The sequence below is a fragment of the Peromyscus maniculatus genome, chromosome 18 (genome assembly GCF_049852395.1).
Source record: "Peromyscus maniculatus bairdii isolate BWxNUB_F1_BW_parent chromosome 18, HU_Pman_BW_mat_3.1, whole genome shotgun sequence".
Lineage (NCBI taxonomy): Eukaryota > Metazoa > Chordata > Mammalia > Rodentia > Cricetidae > Peromyscus > Peromyscus maniculatus.
This window is the reverse complement of record NC_134869.1, coordinates 33411944-33436175: the sequence shown is the minus strand read 5'-3', so window position 1 is coordinate 33436175 and position 24232 is coordinate 33411944. Positions and strand designations below refer to the sequence as shown.

Sequence of the window (24232 nt, the reverse complement as noted above, 5' to 3'; positions counted from 1 at the left end):
CTGTGGATAGATAGGGGCAAGATGTTGGACTGGGAGGATCAAGTGGTAAAGAGGGAAGGAAGGAGAGAAGAGAGAAGGAACCCAGGGAGACATGGCTAAAATTAAGGGCCATTTGAGGGATAGTAGAGAAACCTAATACAGTAGAAGCTTCCAAAAATATATGCATATATGAAGGTGATCTAAATAAAATAACCAAATAATGGGGAAGCCAGAGCCCCAACTGGACATCTCTTGTCACCAAATGAATCTTCCAGTACTGAGACTGAGTTATATCTAATTAAGTTGTTGACCAAAGGTGTCCCATGGGAATCCCCAAACAATCCTGGATGTTGCCAAGACTATAGATTGTTCTCCAAAAACTGACAGCAAGGCCCCATTGCTAAAGACAACACCTACACAACTTATTGAACATGGAGAAGTTCAAAGATGATATCTATATGGAGCCTCACCCCTACATGAGGGAAGATACTCTGCACACCACTGAAGGAGAAATGTAAACACCATTCCAGCTACAAAACTTTGATCTACAGTGATGTCTTACCTGCAAGACAATGTTGTCACAAAGCTTGTGGGAGTAACCAATCAATATCAGATTTGACTTAAGGCCCATCTGTAAGATGAAACCCACACCTGACACTGCTTGGGTGACCAAGAACCTGAGACTACATAGCCTAGGGTCCTAGGATAAAACTAAATGTGACTGTTCTAAGTAAGTAGATAAAGTAGCAATGAAATGACTCCAGATGACATTGTGCTATACTCATAGATCAGTGCCTGGCTCTGCCATCATCAGAGAGGAGCTTTTTCCTGCAGCAGATGGAAACAAACACAGGAGCCCACAGTTAGACATTAGCAGAGAGTAAGAGACCTTGGAACGTTCAGCCCTAAAGAGGATGTCTCCATCAAATCCCTCCATTCGGGGTTAAGGGAAGAGGAGGCAGAAAGATTGTAAGAGCCAGAGGGGATGGAAGACACCAAGAAAAGAAGGCCCTCTAAATCAATAGAATCAATGAATGTACGAACTCACAGAGACGAAAGCAGCATGCACAGGGCCTGCACAGGTCTGCACTAGATGGGGTTCCAGTGCCGAGAGGAGAAGTTGACACATACCCCTATCCTTGACCTAGAAGCCATCTCCAATTGCTAACCATTTTCTAATGAACATTTAGTTTTCTCCAAGGGAGTCTCATTGGGGCAACAAACTACTGTTAAGATTAGGTCAAATGTCCACCAGGAGATGGGCAACAGAAACCAAACTCAATGGTGTCTTTGGAGGTTCCATGTCTCAAAAATATCATATCAGGATGTTTTCTTTCTTTAATATATGTGTGTGTGTGTGTGTGTGTGTGTGTGTGTGTGTGTGTGTGTGTGTGTGTGTGTATATTTACCCTACAGGTCCTTTGCTTATATGACTTCTAGTTTTTAAGGGATTCTTGAGTATGCAAACCAGTTGGTCTCTGCCTCTATATTTTCTTGTGTGGTTGGTTCCATGGGCTTTTTCCCTTCTGTTTGTTTGTTTTTTCCTATTCCAAAGTGTTTTTGTTTTGTTATGTTGTATTTTATTTTATTATTATTCCTTAGAAGCCTCACAGAGACTGAGACTGCACCCACAGGGCCTGTATGGGTCTGCACCAAGTCCTCTGCATATATATTATGGCTTCCAGTTTAGTGTTTTTATTGGATTCCTGAATGGGTAAACAGTGGGTCTTTGATTCTTGTATCTTTTCTTGGGCTCTGTTCATCCCTTTTTCCCCACCTTGTCCAATTCCAATGTGTTGGTTTTTGTTTTATCTTATTTTATTCTGTTTTATTATTATCCCTGAGAAGTGTAGCTAGAGTTTTCCTGCCTTGTCCACAGTCAGGACAAATTTTTGTCATCTGCCAGTCCCACAGCTGCTCAGACCCAACCAAATAAACACAGAGACTTATATTGCTTACAAACTGTATGGCCATGGAAGACTTCTTGCTAACTGTTCTTATAGCTTAAATTAATCCATTTCCATAAATCTATACCTTGCCACGTGGCTGGTGGCTTACCGGCGTCTTCACATGCTGCTGGTCATGGCAGTGGCTGGCAGTGTCTCTCTGCCTCAGCCCTCTGCTTCCCAGAATTCTCCTCTCTCCTTGTCCCACCTACTTCCTGCCTGGCCACTGGCCAATCAGTGTTTTATTTATTGACCAATCAGAGCAACAGATTTGACACACAGACCATCCCACAGCACTTTCCCTCTTTTTTGTTTTTTTAAGGAAGGTTTTAACTTTTACACATCTCCAAAGCCAGCTTGGTATATTTGGGAATTTGGGCGTGGCTTCTCTTACTACTTCCTGCTGGAGGGGGGCGCTGTATCCTATGGGGCATGGAATAGTCCACGAGGCTATATCATCTGAGCCAGTTGCCTTGAAATGATTCTGGATATTGGATCATCTGGGCCATGATGTCATCAGAGACCTTTCAGAGGGTCTTGGCTGGTCAAACCTGATGTATCTTAATCTGGAACAAATCCATAGCCTCTGGCTTTCTGTAAAAACAAAAACAGCCTCCTTTCCAAAGCAACATATCCTTACATCCAAATTTTGAAGTCAAGGTACCTTTAAAATATACATTTTGGCATAACTCAACAGCTTTTGTAATCAATTTTTTTTTCAATTTTTTTTTTTTTTTAGTTACAAATATCAAAGAGAACATAATCCAGATTCTCTGTGTGGTAGCCATCTTTATGTGGCTTATTTTTTATATTACCTTGAGTCTATTGCTTTAAACTGCAGCCTTTTAAGCCTGAAACAGTGCTGTGGCTGCTGGCTCTGCCCACTTCAGCTTCCCAAAATGGCGGTGGTATGTTTTCCACCAGTTCTGGGAGCCATCCTGGGTCTATGCTTTTATCAAAGCAGCGTGTAGCCCAGAAACCTCTTTTTTTGTTTTGTACTAGCAAAGGCTAAATCCACCACGCAGCTTAATGTGCCACTTGCAGAGGCCTCATTCCCACCATACTGCAGGTCAAGCGCACACACCAGAAACCCACCATAGTAGCTCAAACACACAGGCTGCCGCTAACTTGAGAGAAACAACTAGGAACTGTTTTTAGCTCCGTTTTAGAATCTTTTTTCTCAGGTTTTAGGTTGAAACTCTTGCCAACACTAGTGGAATTCAGGTGTTTCTGGTACATGGACTGTTCTCACCCAATGTGAGGTTGAACTGTTGACCTTATGTACATCCTACTTCACAAATGAGTCTGTCAGATACGCTAAGCCTATAGGCTAAAGATGATGCCCCAACACTTCGGAGAAACCTCAGGTGACTGCCCAGGCAGCTGGCTGTTTCTGTCAACTCACAAATTTTTTGGAAGTTGCTTGCATGCACTTCCTGTTTTTATTTTTGTTAGCTAATATTATTTCCTTCTTGGGTCTCTGAGGGAGTTGAAGATTAGTTAGTTATGGTTGAAGATTAGTTAGTTATAGTTCAAAATTAATTAGGATAAAAAGTACATTAGATACATTTTTGGATTTACCAAAATAGGATAGATAATGGAATTATTTTCTCTGATTTGTCAAATACCTATTTAGGTATTTATTACTTCTATATATTGTATATAGTTATTGTACTTTTGTATATAGTTTTTCTTTTGTTAGTTATAACCTTTTGCTTTTTTTCTTTTTATTAAAATAGAAAAGGGGAAATGTGGTGGTATTCTAATTGTACTGAAATGTGATTTTGATTGTATGTTAATAAATAAAGTTGCCCGGGGGTCAGAGCTATTAGAGCCATAGACAGAGTGTGGCGGTGGTGGCACACGCCTTTAATCCCATAGATCTCTGTGTGTTCAGAGATACAGCCAGCATTGGAGACACATGCCTTTAAGACCTGGGGGGGGGGGAGGTGCTGTACATACAGTGACAAGGCAGTCACGTGTTTGGGTTGACAACCAATGAGAAGGCAGAATGACTATAAAACATCTTACACACTGGGAAATAGCTCTCTTTCAGGAAGCTGAGACCACCGCGGGAGGAAGGGTGAGATTTTAGCTCTGAGCTCTGACCTCTTGGCTTTCTCTTTTACATTGGTTCTGTGTTTCTTATTTAATAAGACGGTTGGTTACATCTACATCGAAGCCTGTTTCTTTTGTAATGAAAGACAGAAAGGGGGTGGATCCAGATGGGAGAGGAGGTGGGAGGGACCTGGGAGGTGTAGAGGGAGGAGAAACTATAATCAAAATATATTATGTGAGGAAAAAAATCTATCTTCAATGAAAGGGAAAAAGAAACATTAGTGGTCATGCCAGGGCAAATGATCTTAAAAGAGAAAGGTAGAAGAAAAATCAAAATAGACGGCTATTGTTGTCTTTAAAATATTGTCCAGGGAAAACAGTGTCCATCAATTATTTTGCCATTGAAATAGGAGGTTTCTTCATTTTCAAGACTAATTCCAATGAAAAATGATGACGCTTATAATTTATTGCCTTGAGAACAACACAGGGAGGATGGGAGACTCTTGATATTTCATTATACACAAGTTGTTTTTCTTTTCTTCCTTTGGTTTGCTCAGTCTTTATTATTCATGTGTATGTGTATTATGTATTGTGTTTATTATGTATAAGTATGTGCCCACTTATCTGTATGCATACCATACACACGTAGGCACCCATGGAGGCCGAAAGAGGGTGTCAGATCCCCTGGAACTAGAGCTACAGGCAGTTGTAAGCTGCCTTACTCTGATGCTAGGGCCCGACCCTGTGTCCTCTGCAAGAGCGGCACAGTTCTTCCCAGCCACGCCATCTCTTCAGCCCCAATGACCAAGTTCTTGCAGATTTTCAAATTCAGGCAAAGATTCTGTCTCAATATTGGCTTAAGTAAATGACATGATAACAGAAAATCCACCCTCTCAGCAACCTGGGGGGAAAAGAAAAGAACTCAAGGTAGAAGCAACGAGAGCAATATAATGATAAAATAATTAAAATGGTTAGTGACCCTTATTACCTTGTGATGTGGTGGGAATTAGCACCTTCTGAGCAGTGTTTTCTTTATCTTTACAAAAACCCTCACGGTGTATGTTACATATTACATACACATGAGAAATGTGGATTGTTCAAGGCCACACAGCCAATTAGTTGTAAGGCTTGGCTTCTACTAAATTCTCAGACAAGAAAAAAAAAATAATGCTTAGTCAATCCCCTCTTAAAAAGAAAAACCTGAGGAGAGGGAGGGGCAGTATCTTAAGAAGCCATTGCAGAAAATGAAGTTAAAAGAACCAGCTATGAATCTATATAAAGAACGACAAAATTAGAAAAGTTGGTTATTTCTCATTTTTCAAAGCTCTGGGTAATGATCTTTTGGGGATAGCTTTTAGAAGATTACTGGCTTAACAATTAAGGATGTAAGGTTAATGACATGTGAAAGTCCTGATGAACTAGAAGTGTATGTGCTATCGATCAATTGGCTATCACAGCCTTTCCACCAAACTGTGAATTTTATTGATACCGCTCTCATGCAAGTATCTTCTGTGGTCCACAGAAAACCTTGGCTGGGTTTATGCTTAATGCTTCTCTAGTTTCTAAATTCCCTAATTCCCTCTCTTGCCATAAGACACTCCTCTCTGCTCTTTATCTCCATCTAATTTAGTTTCTATTCTGATCTTGTAAGCTAAAATAGATGGCAAAAAAAATCATTAAAATAGGAAACAGAAGAGTTCAGTAAGAAAGGAAATTTTGATAGTGAGACATGATTCATAGTAAAGTAAATATATGTATGTGTACATATATATATACATACATATGTATATATATATACATACATATGTGTATATATATATATATATATATATATATATATATATATATATATATATATATGGGGCTTTTTTTATGAAAGAAGCAAAACATCCAAAGTGGAAAGAGTTTCCAAAATAACAAGTAATTAAGATAAGACTCCACACCATAAACTCAGGAAAGGAGTTGTATTGGCGGTAATGGAGATAGAAATCCTAAATATGAAAGTAACTATAAACAGGATAATGAAAGTGAATGGAATGAGACAAGTTTATTGAACTGACCTTTCTTTTTAACAAAGGACAGTTTGATACAAAGATGAGAAACCATATGCAGAGTCTGCAAGAGAAATGCATCTTGGGATTAAGGAGATAGCTGGTAAATGCTTGTCATGTAAGCGTGAGGACCAGAGTTCAATCTCCGGCACCCCCATAAGAGCCAGGTGTGACGGTGGGCACTAATAATCTTAGCACCAGGAAGGTAAAGACAGAAGATCCCTGAGGCTCAGCAGCCAGCCAAACTTAGGAGTTCCAAGCCAAAGAGAGACCCTGTCTCAAAGAAGTTGGATGGTATTCCGAGGACGATATGTATTCATGAAGATGATAACCAAGTCATTCCTTGGCCTCCACAAGCATGTATACTGGTATGCACATACGTGCTTTCACAGAAAAGCAGACACATACACACACACACACACACACACACACACACACTTATACACAAACAAACAAACATATTTTTTTTAAAAAAAAATCTGATGAAATACTAATCAAATAGGGCCTGGCAGGGTCTTCAGTGAATTCCCCAATGTAGACAAGAATATGCAAATGGGAGAGAATAAAAAACTCAGTCCTTAAAAAAAAAAAAAGCTACTCTATATCCATAATCAGTATATAAAGTTTTCTTAAGTAAAAATGCCATTAATTCTAAAATTAAGTACACTAAAATAGGTTCACAGCCTAGTTCTTATTGTAGACAGCAGTCCGCTTCAAGAAACACTATGATTAAAAAAAAAATCTGACACATTCATGCCCTCTAGAATGGTACCCACTGAAGGACACTGTTGGGTATGATATGAGGTGGGCAGAAAAATAAGTTGACTAAAATGATGATAAAATCAGGGTTTGGAACAGAAATTCAAAAATGACATATTCCTACTCTATTCGTTAATATGTTCTTCTTTTCTCTACACATTGCTCTTGGTAACTAGGTAAAGCATGCAGTTTTTAAACTAGAGAACCTAAAGAGAGAGATGGGTATATTTTAGAATATAATTTTCTGTTGGGTGGATGTTATAATGATACTCTCGTGCACACATCTTTATTGGAGAACACAGATAAGATACTGCCTCCTCCTGCAATGTCCCTACCCCTTGCTCCTCTTCTAAGGTCCCTCCTCTCCTTCACCAAACATTTAAAATCAACTTTAAGTGTTTATTATTTCCTTTCTTCGTCTATGAAACTATTTTCAAATAAGGGGCTATTTTGGAAAGCAGAAGGTAGATATTAACATAAAGTTACAATTTGAAAGTGTATTGTTTTCTTTGTTTACCTATCTTTCTAAATTCTTAACAATGCAAACATATCACTAAACTCAGGCTTGTGTGTCCCAGGAGGATACACTTATACGAAGGTTGTCTTCTTTCCCCGTATATTTAGAATAACGTTCGTAATCTTAAACATTATATAAATAGAAGAGATTTAATTAAAAACCCGAAGAAATGTGTTACCGTTAATTGAATTCTCGCTACAGTTACCTTTGCACACCAGTGTTAATAAAACTCCAGTTCAAAGTGGATGAGTTTGGGGAAATGAAATAGCTATTTATTTCCTTACCTGAGATGCCAAGATCATCCTGTCGGGAAAATAAAGAGCCCAATTAGGAGAGTTCTCATTTGTGGCTATTGATCAACTTTACACGAACTGCTAAGATTTCTAAGCAAACAAGAGGTGCAGAGGGCACAGAGCAAGGTCGAGTGAGTGAGAAAGGAAAATCCCTTTTAGCGTCATGAAAGCCTTTTACCTGTGGAGCAAAGGTTCCTGCCCTGGGGAGCTGGGCTCCACCCCGGGCCAGCCAGCCCGCCCGCCCGCCCTTCCCTCCAAGCCTCTGAACCTCTGTTTGGCACCTCTTGGTATTACCAAGCTATAAATTGCCCGAGAGCTTAGAGACAATCAGGTCAGCACTGCTCTCACAGGGGAAAAGCTTCTTATTTCCGAGCAGAAGGGTTCAGCTAGGAAGAGTGGAGAGAGAGAGAGAGAGCCCTTTGGTCCTCACTGCGCTGGCAAGGGGTGGAGAGACACGCGGGCGGGGGCGAGCGCAAACACCGGAAGATGGGGAAAGCGTGCCTAACAAGGTCGCACTTGACCCAAGTCTCCAAACTTATTGGTCGCTGCGTGGAAACTCCCCGGGCACACTCCACAGCCTGGCAGCTGTAGCTGGGTGGAGCCGAGCTCCTCCGCCCCACCTATGGGACGGACCTTGCTTACATCCCTGGTCCACCACACCCTTCCAGGACCGTCTCCAGGCATCTAGCTGCACTGACATTATCGGAGCCTGGCTTCCTACCCCAGCCCAGACGGAAGGATGGGACTGCTCTCCCAAAGCAAGAAGAGCTACCTCTGTCTCAGTTGCTTCCCTGCTTCCCCAACTCCGCCGGGTCAAATGACCAAAGACAAACTTCTGCCTCTCCCGTCCCAGCTCCCACCTTTTCAATCTAGAACTCACACATATCGAAACTCCTAGGGTGCTGTGGCAATCTGGGCATGCTCAGTATCAAGGCAGGTTTTGATTGAAAGTAAAAAAAAAAAAAAAAGCTTTGTATTATGCTTGCTTCTTATCCTGTGCATATGGCTTACTGAACAGGTTGTGGGCATTCCCGAGTCTGACCACCGGGTTTAGCAAATGTCCTCTAGTGTTTCTCCTTGGGATCTGGTCCCCTCTTAGTTCACCCCACCCCCGCCACCCTCCTAAACCCCTCTCTTGAGGTCCCTGTCCGCTGTGGGGATGGAGAGACACTAACAGAACTGGGCTGGGCTCCGTTGCCTGAGAGGATCCACCTATTATTAGTGCTCTCTGATTGGCTCCTCTGAGCAGCGTACCTTGGTGGGAACCAATCAACAGCTGGGGCTGGGAGATGATGGGCGGCCGCCTCCTCACTGGAGGGATTCCTGGAGAAGCTGCAGTGTGGGGATGCTCTGACCGAGTTCAGCCCCCAGTCTCTTTCCTCCTCCTCCTCCTGCAGCGACCGCATCCGCAGTTAGCAGTGGGCAACTTGAGGGTGTACCCGGGGCAAGCCCCCAGGGTCCTGCTCATCCGACAGGGGGCTCAGCGCCCCGAAGGGGTGTGTGCAGGGTGGGGGCGGCCAGCTGGGACCAGCTGGTGGCCCTAGAAAACCTCCCCCACACCCACACCCACACACCCCTTTTGTGTGTTGCAGGCTGCCCCTCTGAGAGCGGAGGCAGCGAGAGAGTACTCGTGTTGCCTCGCACCCGGTCCGCGGTGAGAGCAGTGGGGACCAAGACCCGCACCACCTCCCGCTCCTCGCTCCAGGTAAGGCACCCCGACTGGCAGCGTGGCCACCTCGGTGATACCTCTGAGCTTGAATCTGTCGAAAAGACCTAGGTACACTTGGGTTGTGGCGGTGGGAGACCTAGGGAGGGGATTCCCCGGTAAGCCTATTGTGAGAAATGCGAGACCACAAGTGCATCTCCTGGAAAAGCACTTTGCACTGGGCTGATGATTCAGAACCAGGAGTTGATGTTGGGCATCCCCCATCTTCTTGTTTCTTCCATTCTCTCCTGCGTCCTCCAACCCCCAGCACCCCCCCCTCCCCTTCCTCCCATTCTAAGCCAGCACAGGGGTTCTTTCTCTAGGAAGATTGTCTTTCTTACAGGGAAGAAGGGCAGTGAGGAAGAAAAATTTCTTTCTGTTGGAGGGCAGGATAGAATGCAACCCCTGTGAAAACAGGAGTCCAGGAAGCAATGAGACCGCACAGGGAATTACACTGAATGAGAGTCGACAAGGAGCCCAGCTCCTGCTCTTAGAAAGGAAGTGTCAAGTTTGACTCCATCACCTCCTTGCAAGAGGCTACAAATGGAACAAAAATAAACCAACACTCCAGCCCACTTTCAACTGCTTAATTGCTGCTGCTTCCCTGCACCAGCTAACTGACTCTTCTTGTTTGCATCTGCCCTATGGGGCTGACAGTTTGGGATTGCACATCAGTGTCGCTGTCTGTACTTTGAGGGCTTCTTGAGTTTATAAAATGAAAACTGGATCATTACTCTCCTGGGGTTCCTCCATGCAGCCTTCATAGTGGGATGTAAAAAAAAGGAAAAGAAAAAAAAAACATGGGAAGTTTTTTAAACATTTGCAAGTGACACCAGCATTATCAGGAGGCTTGGGTTTTACTTTGAGATTGCTAATCTGGTTAGCTTTTGTGTACGTGTTGATGTTCACTTCCCCAACATTAACCCTCTGGTGAAACACAGGAAGTTTAAGTAGCTTTGGTGTTAAAGCTACTTTTGTGTGGCGTTTAATTCCATTTTGTTTTAGCCTTTCTAGGTTCCATTTGCATGCTACCATCGGGATATTGAATTCATGTCTTGACACACTTTCTTTTAACATGACAACGTTCAATGGATATAAAGTGATGTTTCTTCAGTTTCCAGGCAGCTTTCAGAAGGTAGATGTAGGTTTAGTTGACAGAATCCTCTTGGACTAGAAGAAAGTTTAGGAAGTAATGGAAGGAAGGTAGTCTCAATTTTAAGAGGTCTTAAGGGGGAAAACAATTCTCTTCTCACATCTTGTTAAAGGAAAGGCGACTTCTTCATAACTGTCAGAATAACAGGTCAAGCACATCTTGCTTGTTAGGCAGAGTCTTGACAGTAGCTTCTCTAATTCCATCATCTCTGGTCTAAGCTTTGTTTTCCTACTATTCCTCAGAGACTGATAAGCGATTACCGTCAGCTGGGAGGGGGTGAAGAGAAATATCCAGTTAAATGTAACGGGAAAGCACTGCAAAGCGGGTCCTGCATGAGCAGAGAGAAGTCAGCAGATGCTCGTACCAAGATAAATCATTTTTATCAGGAGAAATGCCAAGTCGTAGTTTTTTCTAGATGTCCATTAGAGATAAGTAGAAATCTTCCTTAACTCTATCTCACCTTCCACACCAGCCTGGGGACCCTAGGAACTCTTCTTCAATTATATACCTTTCATATGTAAGTTTCTACACAAACTTAGAAAAGAGCTGAGTTCACATGCTATCGGTGATATTGATTTGTATATTGATTAATATTAATATTGTACATTATTTTCAAAACCATTTTCTACTCTAGGCAATTATCTCCCCTACCTAAGCAGACTTCACACACATATTCATGCACACACACACACACACACACACACACACACACACACACACTCCACACCATACACTTACCACACATACACACTCACACATATGCACACAAGACTATTTTCCCTAAAGCTTTAATGTCTAAATGACTTCTAAAAACATACTGTCTCTGCTGAAATATGTCACTTTTCAGAGGTGACACTTTCTGGTTACAAGGACAAAAGGGTAACCACTTAATTACCTCATGTGTGTGTACAACTGAATTAACAAGTTTAGACATGAGAAGACATATAAAAAGGAAAGGACTAGTTTCCATGTGGAAAAAATAAAGCTCTGTTTGCTTGTTTTTCCACTGTGTTGGGGAAATGTGAAAGTTTGGACTTGGTTTGTGACATTTATTTACGTGACTCTCTAAAATATTAATTATAGCACTAGCATGTGGAGAGATGCTTATGAATGTGGGGTTTTTTCATATGCTGAAAAATTGAGCCTTTATGTACGTCTAGTCATATCTCATTGTAACATGTAATGCGCAGATTGGAGACTTTAAATGATACAGAAAATTTATGCTCACAATTTCATACCGTCTTCATTTTTCACCCTTTAAGATGATGTTTTGGTAAGTCTTAGTAATGCTACAGAGTGGATTTGATCATTGTAATTGAGAATGTCTTTATCAGCGCTGAAGGTTTCAACTACAGAAGGGGAATCCTAAAGTACTGAAGTATCACATAATAAAGAGTTATCAATATTAGTTGTGAGCTCTGTGTCTTGATAGGTGTTTGCTAGTCTAGCTGATTAAATTATTGGGTGGCTCTGATCTGGTGGTTCAAGACATGCTATTTACTCTCTAAGACAGGCATATTAGACTTGTTGCTAATGAAAATAAAACTAGAAGAGGGTAGCTTGTCTTAATTATGTTTGCAAAATGAGCTGTAAGACTAGTTAAAAAAATGAGTGCCTTAGAAATCTGAAAGTTAATTTGAAATTCCTGCTAGTGTAGTAACACATTGAAATAATAACAATTCATCTCTTTATATGTCAGTGTATCAAATCAATTTAGAGTGTATCCCCAAAACAGATTCTTAGAGCCATCTAAAGGGAAAAACAAATTCGATTTCAGGAGACAATTTATATGGCTGTCAAACTCTTCTGATTCTTGTTCTTTCCAATGTATGCACTACCTGGGAAGGGTTATTGTTAATTGTAATTTCTAGCAAGATATTTATCTTCCTAATGCTAATGATGACTTGGTTTGGGGATAAAAAAAAAAGACAATTTGATTATATAATAGAGAATTTTATCTAATATTATGGGTAACCAGATGAAACATAGACTTTTTGCCAAAGTATATAATGTAGTTATAAGTCTTACAAGCATTTTGCAAAAATGTAATGGATTTTTGTTTCAATATCTTATCCACTTATAGTTTAAAATGTTTAATATTTATTAGTCATAAATGGATCTGCACTGAAAGCTTAATAGATATGAGATGATTCCTAGCTGAATTTATTTTCATTAAAATTAGTCAAATCTATTTATGCAGGGGTAAAACAAATGAGTATAAATACCTAATTTTAATTTGGATTCAAATATATTCTTTTTCATGCACAGACACATATTCTAAAATTATGTAACACTTTAAAAACAGGTGAGAGTTTAATGGGCAGTAGGTTATAGTGTGTTGAAACTCGGAGGGTACTCACTTATCATGTACCAGCCGAAAAAAAGATAACAACAACATGTTAGGGATGCTTGAGTGAGTCTTTTGGTAGAAAGACAAGGAATACCTAGAGACAAAATTAGTGTGAGTCAAGAGCATTGCTTTTACTGTCAGGTTCTTCCTCAGGTTGGGGAAGAAGAAATGAAATGACTCCTCAGTATGAGAAGGTATTCTTCTATATACATTCAGCAAAAGTTGAAATCATAACGTTGTTTAATTTTGGATATGATCAATGATGAAGTCCGTAGGGCTTTTAGCAGCTGTTTCAGTCACCATTTACATTTAGGTAAACTTGTTCATTCAGTTTGATAATTTTATGTAATCGATGGCATGATTATCATGTCTTCTTTGAACAGGGAATCTTCACATCTAATTCTTCAAGGAATGATCTGTGGTTTTCATTCTGCTTCATAAACTTAATCCAAACCTTTTCATTTAACGTGTGCATTTTCCTCCAGAGAATTTTAATATTTCCGAGCAGAGAGGAAACAGCAATTTTCTTTTAGTCTCTCAGAGAGGTATGAGGCACTACTTTCATTAGCAATGAAGTAAACAATGATAGTCTGGCACGTGAATAGAACCCTACTCCAATGTATGTATTGGCAGTGGGAACATAAAGTTCTTTCAAATTATGAAGGTCTGATATCATAATTCAGAAAATGTCCTTTTCTAACTATATAAACAAAATGTTGATTTTGGCTGCTTTAATAAAAAATGAAAACTCTTCCTTTAAAGCGGGGTCATCCGCCATTGTAAGATGATGTTGTTATCTTTAACTGTGTTTTAGACTGCACTCATAGGTACCCTGGAACTCATACAGCCTGGCTGCATGTTGAACATACATACCTGAAAGTGTATAAGAAAATAAATTGCTGTGTTACAGAAATGGTAACCACTGAAAATGCTGTTTGTGAATTTTTAAATATAATCTTCAAAACCCATTGCAAAGGAATCTTTATAAATGAGATTCAGTTTTTATTCATTTGGAAACAATACTGAAGACAGTTATGAAAGGCTATCAAAAGTAATTTATAATTTTTTTAAAAAAAGCACATTTTTGATACTGTTACGAGTTTCTGGCCATGCCCCTGAGAAATAAAAGCTCACAAAGAACAGCAATTTCTGTAATTTTCTATTTAATTTTTATCTCAAGTTCAAATTGTGTAAATCAATTCCAATTCTCTTTGATTTTGTTTTGTCTCTCCAAATACACTTAGTGCTTAGAAAAGGTGTTGGCTTGCTGGTTATGGTATGAAGAGCAAAGGAAGCGTACTGGCCATTTCTGTAAGTGCTTTGACTACAGACAGAATGTTTGTTGTTCTGATGGTGTACATAGGGAGGCACTATGTTAAAAGGGGTCTCCAGAAAATTATGACACTTGTGAAAATAAAAAAAAAAATACCGCCTAGTTCTTAACTGTTTGTACTAAATGAGAGATGGAGGAATTTTACATGCAGTGAGAATGGCCTTTAAGTCAGCATCAGAATCAGGTCAAATTGTTGGCTGAAGATGTAATTTAGTAACTTTCTTAGCAGACCCACCACACAACATTCCATAGCATGCACTAGGTTACGAGCATGCTACTGAAACCACAAATGATGCACATGAAACACATAGCTAAGTGCCTCAGTCAGGAATTAATTCTTCATGGAAATATCTAATGGATCCCATCCAGGTTTGTATAGAAATGGGCATCCCGTGTATTTGTGAAGGTATTGCTCTTGTTTTTGAAATGTACCTTCATGAATGTTTCCAACATGCCTAGTATTCATATAATTAATTTTACCAATGGATATTATATAAGGGAAACTAGTTGTATATTATTCTCTGTGAGAACTATGTGATTTATTTTCCCACTTAAGCAATCCAGCTACTTAATCAAGGATAAAATGTGCACACATACTCAAAGGCAAATATAATTGAAGATTTTGAAATGTCAAACATACTTTCCCTGAATTGCTTAAATGAGAACTACTGTCTTTGTGTTTTGTCTTCCCCTCCCTGACCATAGCCATCATTTCAGTTATGTGGGAACAGAGAGAAGAGCAGACAAACCCACTTCAGTTCTCTGGTGAATTCCCTGGTGCCCCTGCAGGTTGCCGCATCCTGTTTTGCCCGTGGCTCATTTCTTCCTTACCTATGATCCCATGCCTACCCTAGATAGGAAGCAGGTAATTGGATTTACTAATTGCTACTTTGAGATTCCTTCATCAACAAGAAGGCAAACGCACATGGAAATACTCTGAACAGACACAGCTGTACGAAACTCATATTAACCCTTTGGTGCATGGTACAGACACTTAAGTAAAATTTAAGGCCATTTATAAAACAACTTCTCCAGGAATTTCTTTCAATTCCTCACAGGTTATGTAAGCCAAGGTCAAGGCTATTAAACCAGGAGTTGCTAGAGCAATTTTACTTAACATCTGAGGATAAGACTGAAATGCCTATAAATAAGGAGTTCCAAGTTAGGCATGGTGGTAGACACTTGCAACCCAGGAACTAGGAAAGTTGAGGCAAGGGGATCAGGAGACCAAGGCCATTCTCAGCTAAATAGGCTAGCCTGGGCTACAGGAGACCCTCTACCAAACCACACCCCTACCCCAGAAAAGACTTCCAAAACAAACCTTTTGAAATCCAAATGTGTTCAAGATTAAGACCTTTAAAATGGTAACATATTTAACCCTCTTTAGCAACAGATACTTGAGATTATATTTGTTCTTCCGGATGTCTAGGGTCTATGTTGAAGCAGCACATACAACAAGGTGGTTTTGAGGATGCATCCTTAATAAGGCATTTTCAAACAAAGCTGCACATGCATTTACTTCACAGGTTACCAGCAGCCATGCAGCAGGGCACAGCCACTGAGACTGGCATCAGGAATTGTTTGCTGATAAAAGAGCCAACTGAGCATCCAGTTCTGGTGTACTGGCGTCCAGTGGTCTATACAGTGAAGTTGGTGATGGGACGCCATTTACTGCTATGATGAACGGAAACTGCATAGCTGCCTATCTTTGAGAAAAAGAAAAAAAAATAGAATAAAATCCAGAAACGCTCTTTAGACAAATGGTTTACTGTCCTCTGAAGCTAGAAGAAGTGGGATAGCAGGGTATTCAGGCACAGTGGGACAGCTCTAGATTTTAGATTTTGAGTTAGCAACGTTCTTAAGAAACCAAGTTGACACAGTTTCCTAGTAGCAAGGCTGGGTCGCAAAGCACTGAAATCTCTTCCTGATGTGCAGTGTATGCCAGATCCTGGTTTACCAAGCTGGCTTCCTGCCTAATCCCTAGCATTTTCATCAGATTTGAGAAATGAATAAAGCCAGACACTGGGCATTAGAATATATTTCTCGAACATCTAGGACCTCTGCTATAAATAGAGTTGCCTCACCATGCTACTTTAACAAATATTAAGAATACAAGGCCATGGATGTTAGATTTTTAAAAGTATGTACACCTAAACAGGACTGCTGTGCGCATAAAAGTGATGATGTTTCAACTCTGTGTGTAGATGTGTGTGCCACAAGGTTAGGTTTCCACATTCCATAAAAAAAAAAAATAGCCCTATTTTAAGGGCTTTTTTTTAAAAAAAAAAAAATGTTAAATTTTTAAAGTTAAATTAAAGCCTACATGTCCCTAAACCCAAACTACATTGCTTATTTCAAATTGTTTTTTTTGTATGTCCTTCCAGCTTATGATAATTTTTTCCCAAGAAGTCATAGAGATTTTTTGAGCAACTCCTAGATAACACAAAATGAATATTGATGGTAGGAGAGAACTAAATCCTCCAGAAAAAAGGAGAAGAGATGAGTTCTTCTGTGGCTTTGAGATTCTTCCATCTTGTATAGATTGAACACAGAGCAACCATCTTATTTCTCTTGACTCCTGACTTTTACACCTGTACTTAGGCGCTGAAGCATTTTGCTGCTGACTGCATGAGCAGAAATAAATTATTTCAGTTCTCTGGCTGTGACAACATTCCAGGAATTCTCTGCAGTTTCTTCCTTCCTGTATGTCTACCCCTTCTTTCAATATTCCCCTTCCGACTCAGTCCTTTTTGCTGCCCACACCCCACTTTTTAAATTTTTTTAAAATTTTCTTCTCTCCTCACCTTTCTCTCTTTTTGATATCTTCACACACATTTTCCTATAGATGCAGTGACAGGAGACTCCTTAGTCTTAACTCTGTTGACACATCTTTTACCAGCTTAGGTTCAGTTTATTTTCTACAACCAAGACATCTAACTCCTACTGTGTATACATTAGCTTCACAAAACATACATACAGATGAGTACAGGAGCAAGGTCTTAATATGTTTACCTAATTAACATGCTTATTGGAATATGCCATGACTTCAATGATGTTAAGAATGTGTGTGTTCAGGCCTCTTGTGTAACTGATTGCAGAGAAAAATGGATAATTATGCTTTAAAACCAAAAGTGAGAAGCTAGCATGGAATGCACCCTACCTTTGGTAGTGAGTTACTGTTGCCTTGATTGGTACGTGGTTCTGTATTGTGGAAATATTTGTGTTGCAGTATTTAATCTTTACAGCAGGTTTTTCCATTGTGCAGACACAATGAAGACGACTCAGGCGCTAAGTTAGGTGGCTGCAGTTACATACTTAGCATGGTTTTTTGTATGTTTTGCTTGTTGATGTATGGTGCCTTGGTACTTAATGAGAATCGCATGTTTCATAATCATCTCCGTACAGAAGACTTAGTTTGCTCTTGCTTATCAGAAACAAACAAACAAAATCTATCATCATCACTGAAAATTAAAGTCTGTGCCTCATTGAAAAGATAAGGAAGTTTTAATATTCTGTTATTTCAACAATGCTAATTTTGAGGGGATTAAGTTTGTGTTTTAAAGTTAATCAAGGGCACTTTCTTAGTCTATGATTAAATAAAAAAAAAAACCTCAAAGCCTATGCCACTAACTCAGTTTTCTTTTAGTTACCACTGTATTACTATGATGTCAGATTAATCATCTTTTTCCTCCTTCTTTCAAAACTCTGTAGTTCTAAAGTATCAGGTAGGACTCAGAGACTTGTGATTGGAATAATAGGATATTGTTTATATTATTAGTAGGGTATTACTTATGTTATTAATAATTTAGGTGTGCCATGGCTTCCTGAAGCCCCGCCCCTCCTTTTCTGTCCTTGGCATTCATTGATACGGTTTCTCACTGTTCCTCAATTAACACTAATGGAAGCTATTGAAGCTGTTTGATGCTTACCTTACCCCGCCTTGCCTTGCTGTGTTCCTATTCCTATTCCTATTTTACCCCCAAGAGAACATGTTCAAACCCTAAGTGTAATTTATCCACTGTGTGTAGTCTCTCTACTGGCAGCTTCTATGTTCAGGAGGAAACATTAGTACTCATGAGCATTGTGATATGAATTAATACCATTGGCTCCATGGTTACTCTTAAATAAGGAAATGAGAATTTTCATTGAGAATGGGTGATAGAAATAATGGACTCTTGGATGAAGAAAATCTCACCATATTCTTATTTCTTCCTACATATCAGGTAGTTTCCCACACGGTTTGAATTCTGAATCTTATTTAATATCACTGATATTATTGATAATACATCCATATCTTTTGATTAGAAAACTATGGAAAAGACCATGTAAGTAACTTGCCCAGGGTCATAGGATGCAGTTTGGCATTGGATAAAATCCAAGCCATCTGTTCACAGAGGCAATATTTATCTATAAGCTTCACATTATCCTTGAACTTATGAATGGAAGATGGTGAAAGAATAGATAGACGGTGACCCATACTGGCTAGCAATACAGATAGAAAAGTCAAAGGCTAACTTATTTACCCCAAAATTTGCATCAATTTGACCATCGTGTCACTGAGATAAAAGCATGAAACATGAGGCTTTGACATAACAAAATTTAAAGGGCTATATTATTGCTAAATATTTATTCAGAAATAGAAATGTGACAATGTTACTACTTGTCTAGTACTTGGTGGTATGTAACGTATCAAACCACAATGTGATGTCTTCAGTAAGTACAGTGATGTGCCAGTTGTATGACAAGTGCTGTTTGGACGCTGGGAATATAGAAGTAAACATTGTGGACAAGTATCCTATTTTTATGAAGTTTACATTTTAGGAGAAAAGACAGAAAATTAATAACAACAACAAAACAGAACTTCAGTAGCTTCAAATAGTAGTAAACAACAGGAACCCACCCAGGAGGCTAATAAGTCAAACAACTATAGTTGGGAGTGTGAGAAAACAAAGATATAGAAGTTGAGATGGAAAAGGAAAAGCATCCAGCCCCATGAATGTCAGGCAAAGGCGTTGTTGTCAAAGGAAAAGACAGTGCAAATGTGAGTGGAACCAGCTCTCAATACTTAAATATCCAGCACTGCTTCAGTGAGTTTTAATCTGCCTTTATATTCTAATTAAAAGCATTCTGCAAACGATAAGAGATAAACATTGCTCTAATCATAGATGACCTCACCATGTTCCAAAATTATGGGACTTGTTTCTGTATATTTCCTTGATTTGTATATGTGCTGGGGTGGCTTCAGAGTTATAAGTATGGAGCATGAAGTGAGTGGAAACTATTTCTGTATACTCCACACAGATTCAAATCCACTCTTGAATGTTTTATAGATGGATATTTTTATTCTCCGTTATCATGTGTTGGAATATACTCCATATACACTTTCCCAATTTCTTTTGTTAAGTCTTAGTAACTTTTCTCCTTTTCCCTAATTTCTGAGAGAATCAAGTACATGCTTTCACCCAATTTTATTATTTTTATGGATTTAAGTGAATGCAATAGGTTTTTTTTATCACAGTAATGACTTTTTTCAATGTAATTTCCTCTTGAGTATATTTTTTATTACAGCCTACACAACTCTAATTTAGATTTTGAGACAAAAGTAAATAAATATGGAGAACATAATGAAACAAATCATTTTGTGTCGATTATCATTTAGACAACACAGATCTTGAAACATTAACCGGAAATTATTTTGCCTTTATCTTGTTTCATATCCTGGTTTCAAGAAGATAATAACCCAAGCCTGCCTGGGTCACTCTGTGATAGTAAAGCAGGTGTTCACAAATGCCCATTGTCCTGTGCAAAACCACACTGCCACTTCATCTGCTGCAGCAGTTATTAAGTGATAATTAAAGTATCAGTCTTAAGTGGCCCACTTTTGTCCTTCCCTAAGATTCTTTATAAGCTTAACACTAACAAGGTATTTTTAAAATGGAGTTATGTTTGCTAAGCTAAGCAGGTTGGTCTGCAATTGACAGGGATATATATATATATATATATATATATATATATATATATATATATACATATTCCTTGTCAGTAAATTAAAGAGCCTTGTGTTTTTTTTCTGTCATGCATGCCTGTGTATACATATTTTGAGTTTTAGTTCATATGAAACCAATGTGAGTTTTACATGATTTTTCAATATTTTTATCACTTTGATTCTTAATTCCCAAGAAGACAATAAGGAAACCTTTGAAAATTTAATTACTGAATCTATGAATGATATTTTGTAACATTTTTACTGACATTTAAACTTACTACACAATCAAATGGACACATAAAAATAAGAACAAATGTCCTAAGAAGTATTTCTGCTTCCACAGTCTCGCACCAGATATTTCATTTCTTTACCTAGTTCTTTTAAAAAAAATACTGGTCACTACTAACTAAGATGACACAACACCACGCAAAAACCTTTAGGAATTTTTTTAAAGATTTGTTTGTTTTTTATGTGTATGTGTGCTTGAATACACACACACACACATGTTCACACACACACACACACACACACACACACACACACACACACACATACACACACACACCCTTTATGGGTGCAGGTGCCCTTGAAGGTCAGAAGAGGGCATCAGATTGCCTGGGACTGGTGTTACTGGCTGTTGTGAGCCTCCTGATATCAATGCTGGGAACCGAACCTGGGTCCTTATCAAACACGGGAAGTGCTGTTACACACTGAGCCATACTTGCAGCCCCACAAACTAAGACTATTTAAGACTATTGTATTTTTTCAATGAATAGCAATGCATTTAAAAGATCTTCATCATATGGCTACAGTGTAAAAGGTAGGAATTGTCAGTGTCAATATATTTTAATATATTAACTATAAATGTATAAAATGTAATGAGCGCTTTGTTGAAATTATGCTATTTTGCAATATTCATATGTTGGTAATTTTTGTGAATTTTCACATTTATGTTTTTCTTTCTAATGTCCACAGACCATCTGGCACCACTGTCTATTATTCAGTGGCATGTTGTTCTGCTGCATATGAGAAATTCAGTTGATAGTGTTCATGTTGCCTTTTGTTTGAACAAGGTCAATACCTCGAACTCCTGTTTACAATTATGGATAAACTTCCTTGCAGAATAGAGACAGTTTACACACACTAACTGATTCTCTTCCTAACATACTGACTGGAAAATTTGTCTATGAAACAGTGAAGACTGAGCAAAACATTTAGAATTTTAAACATTAATGGAAATAGTTAACATAATCTACAAGGCCCTTTATGACTTATTGGCCTAGAATCTCTACATTATTTATTACTCTAAAGACTTCTCTGCTGTTCACTCTCTGTGAACGTTTTCCAACCCACACTGTGTCTACTTTATATGGCACCCATCATGTATCATTTAGTTTAAATATATATTCCTCAAATAAAATTTCCTATCCTGTGTCTTTAGTTCAGAGTTTATGTTATGTGCTTGATTTTTTTCTAGCATTACATTTATCTATTTTTTATAATTATCATTTTATATGACCATCTACTTGTTAGTCAATAAGCCCAGTAGGGTTAGAGAGTTATAGAGTTTATCTTCCTAGATAGATAAAGAGTACTTGGACTTGGATATACACTATTAATCCTTATAATATCTTTTTTTTTTTTTTCGAGACAGGGTTTCTCTGTGTAGCTTTGCGCCTTTCCTGGATCTCGCCCCGTAGACCAGGCTGGCCTCGAACTCGCAGAGATCCACCTGGCTCTGCCTCCCGAGTGCTGGGATTAAAGGTGTGCGCCACCACTGCCTGGCTTTTTTTTTTTTTAATGATATCTCGTTGAACAGAAAAAGGATCCGTCTTCTATAGTAGGCACACAAACTAGGCAGTGTCTAATTTTGTCTAAGGTAAAGTTGATTCTTTCATTGGTCATTATAGTGTGGGAGAGAGAGAGAGATTACTATGACCTAAGATGACATAAAAACCACACAAGCAGAGCTCAGTAATTATCTTCAAAGGAAGTGAGAGACAGGGCAGGGGAGGAAGCAGAGGAGAGAGAACAAACAAAAAATTCTACCTGTGGATGCATCTCTACCCTGAGACAATTTCAAAGCAATTTCTCTTCCACCCAAACTAGATTCATCCCTCCAGCATGCTCTTCGGTCATAAAAACTGTTTCTGATCTCTTTATGAAAATTTTACCTCCCATTAATTTCCCATAGCATTCTGTATTTTATAGGGCTCTTTTATTTTGTCATTATGTATTTATGTATCACACACTATGAGAGACCATTAGAAACAGAAACTATCAGATATGAGGGGCCATTTATGTCCCCTGTTGTCTTCTTCGATGCCAGCCATAATACTTGGCTTATTAATAGGTGTTTAAGGTATGTTTGCTATCGTGTACCCCAATAAAACTTGCCTGAGGATCAAAGGACAAAGCCAGCCACTAGATTAGACATGGAGGCCAAACAGTGGTGGCACACACCCTTAATCCTATCACTCCGGAGGTAGAGGTCCCTCTGGATCTCTGAGTTCAAGGAAGCAGAGCCAGGCAGAGGTGACACACACCTTTAATCCCAGGAAGTGACAGCAAGGTGGAGAAAGGTCTATAAGGTGTGAGGAAACAGGAACTAAAGCAGTTCAGCTGAGACCCTTTTGGGTGAGGACTCAGAGGCTTTCAGTCTAAAGAAACAGGATTGGCTGAGGAGTTGTCGAGATCAGGTTGGCTGTGGCTTGCTCTGCTTCTCTGATCTTTCAGCTTTCACCCAATATCTGGCTCTTGGTTTTTTATTATAAGACCTTTTAAGATTCGTGCTACACTACTATGACATCTGTAGCTAATTAAATTGTATGTGAGCATTGGCAGAAAAATAAATAAATCAAGTATGTTTCCTGGAGGTCATTCCCTAGAGCTTACTCACCCTCACACATCCACATGTACACACACACACACACACACACACACACACACACACACACACACACACACACACAAACAAACATCAACTAATGTAATAAAATATGTTAAAATAAAAAAAATTGTCAGGGAGTGTATAGAGATATAGCTCAGTTGATCAAATGTCTGCCTAGCATTCTCATGACCCTGGACTTGGTCCCAGTACTGAATATACTAGATGTGGTAATGCATGCCTGGAACCGTAGTACACCCAAGGTAGATACAGGAGAATCAGTTCATGATTGTCCTCAGCTACATGAGCAGTTCACAACCTGTGTGTCCTAGGTACTTTAATCTCATAAAAATGACATTTGTTGAATGGATGAGAGTATGTATCAAAGCATGTAGACTATGTGTACTTTGAATCAGTGCCTTTTCTGTTCCCTACTCTTTAGACAATAGATTCCATCTATGGTGAATAGAGAAAAGAAAATACATAGTTAGATATCGTTGAGGTAATATAACCTATGCATTGTTAAAATACATTTTCGAGCATTTCACAATGACTCTGTTATACTTCAATAAAAGTTCAAGATCGGTATGGATACAACTACTATAGGTAATCACATAGATTGTAATTTTAGACCTGTAAGGCGACTCTATGACTGTGTACATTTTTAGCTGAGCCTGGAGACACATGACTGTAATTTCAGCGACTTGAGAAGCTGAGGGAGGAAGCTCCCAATATGAAGGTCTACCCACGAAGCTTTGTGTGAGACCCTGTTTCAGAAAAGGAAATTTCACAAAAAGATGTTAGATGTATAGCTTATTGGCAGAGCACTGGCCCAGCACACATAAGGTCCTGGGTTCAATTCCAAGTGCTACAAAGGAAACAAATAAACATCAGCCAGTTCTCACATTTCCTCTAGAAATGTCAAGGGTTGGCAAATATTGTGTGGTAGATGCTTTTGTGCAGACTCTGAAGCCTTTTTATATTTTTGGAAACCCCGAGTATGATTTAAGTCTGAAAATGTTGACTCCTTAGCTGATTTTAAAGAAGTATATTACAGTATATAATAGATGGGGAGACTAATTATAGTTGACAGAAATTTGAAGTAGAATGTAGATAAATGATCTACATAATAATAATAAATAATAAATATCTACATAAATGCTGCTACATTTTTGACTTAGGATTCTTCACCAATTATTTTGATAACATGTATTC

General features: G+C 39.0%; 1 protein-coding gene across 2 annotated transcripts in view; it reads left to right on the top strand.

Annotated features, from left to right (window-relative positions):
- The first annotated feature begins 8915 nt into the window (after nucleotides 1-8915).
- Nucleotides 8916-24232, top strand: part of Syt1 (synaptotagmin 1) — a 514933-nt gene continuing 499616 nt past the window's right edge. Inside the window, exon 1 of one of the 2 annotated variants that reach the window (XM_015993276.3) lies at nucleotides 8916-9308. The gene's annotated coding sequence lies outside the window, so the exon portion shown is untranslated. The remainder of the gene's footprint in view (nucleotides 9309-24232) is intronic. The other variant, XM_015993274.3, reaches the window with a different exon arrangement.